The 10,453-nt window shown below is 46.5% G+C and overlaps 1 pseudogene; it reads right to left on the bottom strand.

Annotated features, from left to right (window-relative positions):
- Nucleotides 1–884: 884 nt before the first annotated feature.
- Nucleotides 885–5,606, bottom strand: LOC115151388 (protein dispatched homolog 1-like; annotated as a pseudogene).
- Nucleotides 5,607–10,453: the final 4,847 nt, after the last annotated feature.

Genomic DNA, 10,453 nt, shown 5'->3' with positions numbered 1-10,453 from the left:
ACTTACAGTGTATGACCAGCTTGGAATGTGATGCAGGCTCTTGGGGAGTGGGGAGAAATCAAATGTCTGTGTGATGTATGAGAGCCCAGCATAGCACTGTGGCCTCAGGACAGACAGAGCAAATCTTCTCAAGGCGCCAGCGGGAGTGAGACAATGAAACAGGTGTACCATTTGTTATTCCAAACCATGCCCTTTGAACAAAACCTTGAGATGCTTTCATTTCATACTATAGGAGCAGTGGGAAAAAACAGACAATCGGGTTAAAATGACTTTATAATCATACAGTACATCTTTCATATTGGACCGAGAGGCATGCGGCAACGTGAAACAGACGTCTAACTAAGAAGGCCTGTGGTTCTTAGAGACTAAAGTAAATGGTTCACCTTTCCTTAGACATGTTAGAGCTCCATAAACACACCACATATTTACTGTGTACTCAAAAACAGTACATCTGACTGATCAAACCAATTTTATCTGCACAGTAGATACAGTAATCACAGAACATATAGGACCATACTTTTAGATGAAAGACATGAGGCACTTGGTCTATGAAATATACCAAGTACTTTAATTGCACAGGAACACTGCACATTATAGCTTGATATGACAAATGTTTACTCTTTAGATATAGTCTTTCAGAATTATCTTATAAGTTTATTTGCTGTCAACATAAACTTTCAGATAAGGGTTTTGAATTTATTGCAAGAGCAGGCACATTGGCTTCAGCTTTTGGCACATTAAACTCGACAGAATTGCACTTTACCTTCAAAGTTCTGTTAAAACAGTAGAGTTTCTTAGGAGAGGCTGAGGATGCCCTCTCCTTTTTGGGGTTCTGTTTGCACTTTTCAACACTTTGTTCCTGTGTGATGGGAGTAGTACTAGTTTCAAGCTTCTCCTGGTTGCTGGGCAACCCAAGCGCCCTTTTGCATTGCGGTGGACACATGATTATCCACGCTTGGAGCGTTTACTGTTCCATGGTTGGTCCTGCAGCAGCCTTGGTGTGTGTGGGCTAACGTGCAGCCCAGAGGGGAGGCAGGAGGACATTGAGTCTGAGTCTGAGCTGGGGTGTTAGGACTGTCACCAGGGCCAGAGGACCCTCCAGTCCGGTGTGACTCCTCCAGCCCAGATGGGTCTGGGGCAGAGCTCTGGTCCCTGGGGAGGCCACCCAGGACGTGGACAGTGTGAACACAGTAGCTTCTGAGGTGGCAGCTGTGAGGGCCCTGTCTGGGCATCCTGCCCGGGGTGCAGTGGTGGAAGTGGGCTGGGGGACAGTGTACATAGTTCATACGGCAATCTATGGGTTTGTAGACGGCGTCCAGAGTGGAAAGGAAGTTCTGGCCTTTGTTGGCATGGCTGCCTGTGAGGGGGAACTGAGGAGTGGGGCATGGGGAGTCCTGGGTTGTTTGGGTGCATGGGTGGGAGGTCCACTGCATACCCATAGACTGCTGAGGAGGAGGGGGGTCCCCACATGTGCAGGTTGTGTTATGAGAGTACTGGCATTTGGATCTGGGTTTGGTAACCAGTGTGCCCAGTCCCTTTTCAGAGCAGGGCTCTCTGCCGGGCTCTGCCTTGCTCTTAAAGGGGATGTGTGTGCAGAGGGCAGAGTGGGGGGCTATTCCATTATAGAGCTGGGTGCACGCCCCCTGTTCCTCTGCAGGTTTCTCCTCATTCCTAGGGTTTGAAGCTAATAGTTCCAACTCGTAATGCTCATGCTCCACCTCCCCTCCTCGACTGTCCAGTTGGTACTTGGTGCCATGCTTGCCCTGGGGCGAGGGGACGTTGGTGGTGCCCTCTTTGAAAGCCTGGCACTGAAACCTCTTGGGCAGGGGGATCTGTCCACAGGTGCCCTGGGGGCCCAGGCAACGGCACATGCACTGGAAGAAGAAGGTGGCGAAGGCCCAACTGATGCACATGATGAGCATCATGAATGTGCCCAGCTGGGTGTAGGCCAGCACCGTGGACGGCATCATCATCGCCCCGGCGACAAACGTGGTGAGCGCCGCCATGGCAATAGCGGAACCCATCCGGCCGAGGGAGAAGACGACTTTCCCCTCACGGTCGGGGTTAGGGGCGAGGCGATAAGCAACTCCGTAGTGCACGGCGAAGTCCACCGACAGACCCACCGCCACTGAGATGGTGACTGACTCCAGCACGTTGAGCTCCCAGCCCAATAGAACCAGCGAGCCCACCGTGACGAAGATGGTGCCCGCGATGGAGAGGATGGCGTAGAGGCTGATGATGATGTTCCAGTTGGTGAGGAGCATGACCACGAAGGCAACCACGGACAATGCCATGGCGATAAGAGTGCCATCCGATAGGCTGTCCTGCAGGTCGTAGAACTCCAGGTTGCTGACGAACCAGCCGTAATTCAGCCCGGCCGGGGCGTTCTTCAGCTCCTCCTGGATCCAGGTGTCCACCTCATGGTAGAACTGGTGCATCTTCTCGTAGGCCAGTGTGAACAGGTAGGTGCTCTGGAACTCCAGGACGATGGCCCGGATGGTGTCGTTGATGTCGAAGCGAGGCCCGGGGGTCTTACTGTCCAGGTGGAAGCTGGTGCTGCGGTCCAGCTCCATGATGGCCCTCTTGATGCGCAGCTCAAAGATTTCCTGCTTGTAGGGGAATGTTGACTGGCTGCAGCAAGGGTAGACCGAGGCCTCTTCACAGTCCCGGTTCTCCATCCACTGCTTAAAGGTCTCAATGAAGCAGCTGGTGAAGTCCTGCTCCTCCGACTGGAACACAAAGCTCTGGTTCCTTAGCCTCTGGCAGAAGTTGAGGATCCACAGCTGGGAGGCTGGGCTGGCGATGTTGAAGGTGTTGTCCAGCATAAGCTTGCCTTTGTTCTTAGGGTTGAGGGGGTCCCCATTGTCCACAGGGGTGACCCCCCAGATGATGGTGATGGGCATGTGCAAGTCCTCCCCATGGTGGACTCTCTCAAACATGAACAGTTTCTTGTACTCTGCGTCATAGCGCTCAAAGGGGTGGGAGGAGCGGAACACTTTGAACTCTGAGAGCTCCAGGGAAGGCAGCTTCATCTTGGGGTTGACACACACCACATACGCCCCTCCCACTGTGAAGGCCAGGAACCAGAAGAGCCAGAGGTAGCGCAACTTGATCACGATGCAGGGCAGCACCTTCTCAAAGAAGATTCGGGAGGCCTCGGAGACGGTGAACAGGCACTTGCTGGCCTTCTGGCACAGGTTGGCCCAGAGAGTGCAGAACCCACTCTGCTGTGGGGGAGGTTGAGAGCAGGTGAAGATGTTGGGCAGGTAACGCTCATGGAGCACCACCACGACCGGCAGCCAGGTCACCATCAGTATGTAGTTAACCAAGATGGCCGTGCCGGCGTAAATGCCAAAACAATAGATTGCGGTGATGTTGCTAACGTAGTTGGCATAGAAGGCGGCAGCCGTGGTAAAGCTGGTGACGAACATGGAGAGGGCGGCGTGCTGCAGAGTGATGCTCACCGTCTCCGACAGCTCAGCGTTGGGCTTGTCGAACTTGGTGTAGTTCCACACGTCACAGAGGACAAAGGCGTCGTCTGCCCCGATGCCCACCAGGATGATGAGGGCCGTGAGGTTCATGAAGGGGAAGAATTCAAAATGGAACACCATGCGGTACAAGACGTAGGACACAATCAGGGAGCTGATGATGGCGATCATGGTCATCAGGGTAATGAACACAGAGCGGGTGTACACACACACATGACAAACAGCACAATCACTATGGCTATGGCCGGATACACGGTATCCGTCAGTAGGTAGTCCTGGAACAGGTTATGTTTGATACCGAACTCAATCCCCGTGATGGTGGTGACACCGTCCGAGCAGTTCCAGTTCTCAAAGTTGTCCAGGTAAATGTTCATCATGGTCTCCCCTTTCTCTGTGGGGGAGAACAGCATTCCGTGTTTCAGGACAGGAATAAGGTAGTCGGTGTTCTTTGGGCTCATGAAGTCTTTGTCCACCAGGAAGTGGAAGATCTGGTAAACGGCGTTGTACTTGGTGCACTTGCGGGGGATGTTGGTGCACTTGGACTGGTCCTTCCGGCGCGTGGTCATGTCCCAGCAGTCAGGGCCCAGCGTTCCGTTGTGGTAGTATTTGGCGCAGGAGCGCAGGATCTTGAGGGTGTGTGACACGTCGCGCTCTGTGATCTTCTGGCAGGAGGACTTGTTGGTGAGGATGGCCACGTAGTTGCCCAGGGTCCAGCTGGGGCAGCAGGAGGCGTCGGTGGTGCGCTGGCACAGGCTCCAGTACTGGGGGTGGGAGCGCACCTGGGGACAACACAACAAGATATAAGAACAGAGTACTACTAGAACATAACTATTGACCCAAGGAGACCATAACAGGAGACAAGGCCAATATATCAGGAAGTTGGGTTAGTTCCAGCCTGAGGCAGCATAGACTCCCAACATACAATTTCTAATATGATGGGGCTTAGTTCAGGCATTTAAAAATCATTAACATGGCACAATTTGACATGAGCAAATGCTGAGGCACATCATCAACAGTGCTGTTCCACTTACACGTGTATTGTCCAAATTGCACATGGATTTAATTGCTTGTATATTCCAAAGGTTCTTCCCCTCTGCAGATGTGAATACTAATCTGGAGTATCTGTCACCTGCACATACATTAAGAGCATCCGGTTAGCATTTCATCGCAGTCAAACATTCAGTCAGTCAAACACTTACTAGACAAACACTTGAAACAGGAGAAGCGTGATGAGTTTGTACCTGGGACATCACAGAAGAAACTGTCTTTACTGAAGTCCCAGTCAGCTTGTCTTTTATCTCTGTCAAAGTGATCTTCAGCCCACCTGTCCTCTTGGTGACTGGAATACAAAAGTAATGGTGTGATTGCACTGTTAACACTTCATACATTACAATTAAGTTTCCTATCAATTCTGAAGATCCACATGACAGAATGAGAGTGAATCCTCTTAAAGCAAACACACAGCAGAGATTTGCACAATGTAACCAAAGAGTACTGAAAGGTCATTCTTAAAACAAATTAAGGAAATGGGTTTAGACCGACCCGTTTAAGCGATTACAAAGCCAGTGATTATATCATAATCGGTGAAGTGATCACTATCACGTTGCAATCTTTATTTTTATAATCATTATAATAGCCAGATCATTGTGATGAGCAGGGATTTCAGGGACACATCATCTGACAGAAACATTCTTCCTTTAATCAGGAGTCTGTTAGAGGAGACTGAGTGGCCGAGGCAGAATGATGCAGAGTCCTGTTGACAGGCCTGACCCTGGAGCACCCCCCCCCCCCCCCCCCCCAGTGATAAAGATGAGTAATGGAGACGGGCCGGGGATTGAATAATCCCCCCACAAACCCTCTTGCAGGATGGGATTGAGATTTAGTGTGTGTGCTTGTCTGTTTCTGTCTGTCAGCAGGATCCATCACTCCATGTCATGGCCTGAGGCCTGATCCTGATCAGCCTCCTTCATCAGGGATGTTGAATCAATACATGTGTCACTAAAGGGTTAGAAGGATGACATTAAATGGACAGGATCTGTGAGTTCGGCTTTGTTACCTTTTCGCCTGCTCGTCGGCATACTTGAATGGGTAGTTAGCTAGGGTTGCTTTGTACCCTGTGTTAAATCAAGTTTCATCCTTTCTTCTCTCCCTCTCATTAGGGCCAAACAAGGTCATTTTGGAGGCATTGGGTGGTGCGTCAGAGATGTCGTGAAAATTAGCGCTCTCTTCAAACGTTTGTATTGATAAAGAATTGGAAGCAATGGACAATGTATTACATTTACATTTTTACATTTTAGTCATTTAGCAGACGCTCTTATCCAGAGCGACTTACAGTAGTGAATGCATACATTTCATACAATTTCATACATATCATACATTTTTTTTCTGTGCTGGCCCCCCGTGGGAATCGAACCCACAACCCTGGTGTTGCAAACACCATGCTCTACCAACTGAGCAACAGGGAATGCTATGAGGAATGTAGGAAACCAACAGGGAACAAGAATAATGACTTCAAGCCAAGTTAGCGGGTGAATGGATATTAAAACTTCTTCCCCTTTCAGACCCTACATGCAGCTGTAAAGGTTTGACATGCTCTCTTTAGCCATATCTACGAATGGCTCATGATGTACAGTACATTATTGTCTGAGCGAAAGACTGCGAGTCCTCACCTATACTCTTGCTATACTTGTTTCAGCCAAGCGCAAATGTAGCTCTCTATTCTCAATCTCTACCGCCTGGCCCGCTAAATGTCATACACATAGAATAGATGTTATTGAGTGGGACTCCTGCAGATAAAAATGATATACAGTAAATGTGATTGTATGCATTGCGATATTTAATACAAAAACTAAGGTCTGTGTTAGTGTGTGTCTGTGTCTGTGTGTATGAATGATTTCCAAACATGACAATGTTAAATCATCATGGCCCAAGGCAAACTGTTCTGTAATCAGCAGCTGTCTGTGTTTTCCTGCCTTTCCATTCACTTTTGCATATACTTACTGTATTTCCAGTATAGGTTAAACATGCTATATTTAAAGGTGGTTTCTATCATGCTATAAACCCACTGATGTTGTCATAATGAGACCTACGGAAATGGAAATGGGATCCTAAGGAACCACACTCGCTTTCTCTTTCTGATGTCATGATTATGGTCTACCATATCTTCTGTGTGGTTATGAAATAATGTGGTGTTTAAGCTTTATTATTCAAATGAAAATATTGAAAAAAAACGGATGAAATGTGTCAATGTCTATAGCCTTTTTGTATGTGGACCGAAGAGATGGAAAACCTAACTTGATAGTCTTTGATGTGGATATTTGTCATCAACTTCCTGTTTGTGAAGTACAATGTAGCCAATTTAGATATGATATGACGTCATGTCTGGAAGCAACTGACCCATGAGCAGACAGTGTGATTTCGCTCCGCGTGCTGAACTTTAAATAGTTCAATATGTGCCTCAAAATCCGTTTTCAGAGTAATACTGAAGTTATAGTACTGAAACATGATGTACCCCATTTTAATGAGTTAAAATTTGATTTGTAGGTCTGTGCATCTCTAGTTCAGTGGTGCCGCTTCAGCCATTTCAAATGAATTACCCAGCATGCCGTTAACAGATAAGTTGACGCACATTTTCCTAATCATGACACCTGAGTCTTGAAAGTAGTGTTCAAGTAGTGTTTCGAGGCAGACAGACAAATATTTGACACATCCCCGCAGGGTTCCTGTCTAACAATATGGCCTTTTCTCTGGTAAGTAGACTTTTTGTGTGAATAGTCGAGCGCTGTCTATAAAATAAACCTCGCAGTCGTTCAACGACCATGTCCTTTGTAAAATGAACCTTTAGCATCTTTAGCTTTTGTCCACGTTGCAAATGCCAGCTACAGACATGTTCAATATGTTCTTTCAATTTAACATTTTCCATTCATAAATAATTACCTAGGCCTGTTATTTTAACGTTTCATATCTAGACTACACGGGGAATAAGCCTAATCTTTATGTATGTGCAGTATTGTCTGTTTGTTGTACATTGCATGTTCTCAGTAACACTGTCCTTCAGGAGAGGAGACGAGAGGGGAGGTAGGGTCCTACTCAGTAACACTGTCCTTCAGGAGAGGAGACCAGAGGGGAGGTAGGGTCCTACTCAGTAACACTGTCCTTCAGGAGAGGAGACCAGAGGAGAGGTAGGGTCCTACTCAGTAACACTGTCCTTCAGGAGAGGAGACCAGAGGAGAGGTAGGGTCCTACTCAGTAACACTGTCCTTCAGGAGAGGAGAGGTAGGGTCCTACTCAGTAACACTGTCCTTCAGGAGAGGAGACCAGAGGAGAGGTAGGGTCCTACTCAGTAACACTGTCCTTCAGGAGACCAGAGGAGAGGTAGGGTCCTACTCAGTAACACTGTCCTTCAGGAGAGGAGACCAGAGGGGAGGTAGGGTCCTACTCAGTAACACTGTCCTTCAGGAGACCAGAGGGGAGGTAGGGTCCTACTCAGTAACACTGTCCTTCAGGAGAGGAGACCAGAGGGGAGGTAGGGTCCTACTCAGTAACACTGTCCTTCAGGAGAGGAGACCAGAGGGGAGGTAGGGTCCTACTCAGTAACACTTTGATCTTTGAACTTAGCCCTCCTGTTCCTCCTCCCCCGTTTCCGATTCACAGGTTCGCTGGGAAGACGGTGACCAGTGGCAGCCTTGTACTGGTCAGTGTGGTCACCAAAGAGGACGGGGCCGCCCAGCTGACGGTCAACTGTGAGAAAATGGTGATTGGCACGATGCCGGTCAAGGACATCCTTCAGGCCCTCACCCAGTGATGACCCCTAACTCTTGACCCCTGACCTTTGACCCCAGCAATTTCCTTCCTCTCCTACAGCTCGGTTCTGTCTCCCTTTGCTCACTCACATACATACAACCACACATTCATCCACTCCCCTTCCAAATGCCCCCATACTTAGAGTCCTCTTTCTCTTCCTTAAGATACTGGTAGTCTGATAAGAATATGTAGAAGACATGTTTGATCCATAGCTCAATTGATATTCTGCATGTAATGCAGGTTTCAAAGAAATTATGATGATTTTTTTACTTATACGAGAGACGCAAATCTGGGGGAAATAATAGGCCCCACTTTGACTTTTAAAATCACTTCCTACGAACCGTCGTAACAAATTACAGAATGGCATTACTGTACACGATTTGTAAAGACAATAAGTCATTAAGAATCGTCCCATTGATCAAATAAAATCTGTGACGACGTTGAATCAACATGGAAGTAATCAATGTAAGGGAATTTTGTCTTTTTTTTACCCAACTTTTAACCTACATTTTTTTGTTGATTTCACATTGAATTCACGTTAACTCAAAAATGTTTTAATAAAATCCTCCTTATCATTTGTCATGACTGCTGTAAAGGTTTGACATGCTCTCTTTAGCCATATCTACGAATGGCTCATGATGTACAGTACATTATTGTCTGAGCGAAAGACTGCGAGTCCTCACCTATACTCTTGCTATACTTGTTTCAGCCAAGCGCAAATGTAGCTCTCTATTCTCAATCTCTACCGCCTGGCCCGCTAAATGTCATACACATAGAATAGATGTTATTGAGTGGGACTCCTGCAGATGAAAATGATATACAGTAAATGTGATTGTATGCATTGCGATATTTAATACAAAAACTAAGGTCTGTGTTAGTGTGTGTCTGTGTCTGTGTGTATGAATGATTTCCAAACATGACAATGTTAAATCATCATGGCCCAAGGCAAACTGTTCTGTAATCAGCAGCTGTCTGTGTTTTCCTGCCTTTCCATTCACTTTTGCATATACTTACTGTATTTCCAGTATAGGTTAAACATGCTATATTTAAAGGTGGTTTCTATCATGCTATAAACCCACTGATGTTGTCATAATGAGACCTACGGAAATGGAAATGGGATCCTAAGGAACCACACTCGCTTTCTCTTTCTGATGACATGATTATGGTCTACCATATCTTCTGTGTGGTTATGAAATAATGTGGTGTTTAAGCTTTATTATTCAAATGAAAATATTGAAAAAAAACGGATGAAATGTGTCAATGTCTATAGCCTTTTTGTATGTGGACCGAAGAGATGGAAAACCTAACTTGATAGTCTTTGATGTGGATATTTGTCATCGACTTCCTGTTTGTGAAGTACAATGTAGCCAATTTAGATATGATATGACGTCATGTCTGGAAGCAACTGACCCATGAGCAGACAGTGTGATTTCGCTCCGCGTGCTGAACTTTAAATAGTTCAATAAGTGCCTCAAAATCCGTTTTCCGAGTAATACTGAAGTTATAGTACTGAAACATGATGTACCCCATTTTAATGAGTTAAAATTTGATTTGTAGGTCTGTGCATCTCTAGTTCAGTGGTGCCGCTTCAGCCATTTCAAATGAATTACCCAGCATGCCGTTAACAGATAAGTTGACGCACATTTTCCTAATCATGACACCTGAGCCTAGAAAGTAGTGTTCAAGTAGTGTTTCGAGGCAGACAGACAAATATTTGACACATCCCCGCAGGGTTCCTGTCTAACAATATGGCGTTTTCTCTGGTAAGTAGACTTTTTGTGTGAATAGTCGAGCGCTGTCTATAAAATAAACCTCGCAGTCGTTCAACGACCATGTCCTTTGTAAAATGAACCTTTAGCATCTTTAGCTTTTGTCCACGGTGCAACTGCTAGCTACAGACATGTTCAATATGTTCTTTCAATTTAACATTTTCCATTCATAAATAATTACCTAGGCCTGTTATTTTAACGTTTCATATCTAGACTACACGGGGAATAAGCCTAATCTTTATGTATGTGCAGTATTGTCTGTTTGTTGTACATTGCATGTTCTCAGTAACACTGTCCTTCAGGAGAGGAGACCAGAGGGCAGGTAGGGTCCTACTCAGTAACACTGTCCTTCAGGAGAGGAGACCAGAGGGGAGGTAGGTTCCTACTCAGTAA

This window comes from Salmo trutta, chromosome 17 (genome assembly GCF_901001165.1).
Source record: "Salmo trutta chromosome 17, fSalTru1.1, whole genome shotgun sequence".
Lineage (NCBI taxonomy): Eukaryota > Metazoa > Chordata > Actinopteri > Salmoniformes > Salmonidae > Salmo > Salmo trutta.
Note: the sequence above shows the minus strand (reverse complement) of the source record. Positions and strands in the feature narration are given on the sequence as shown.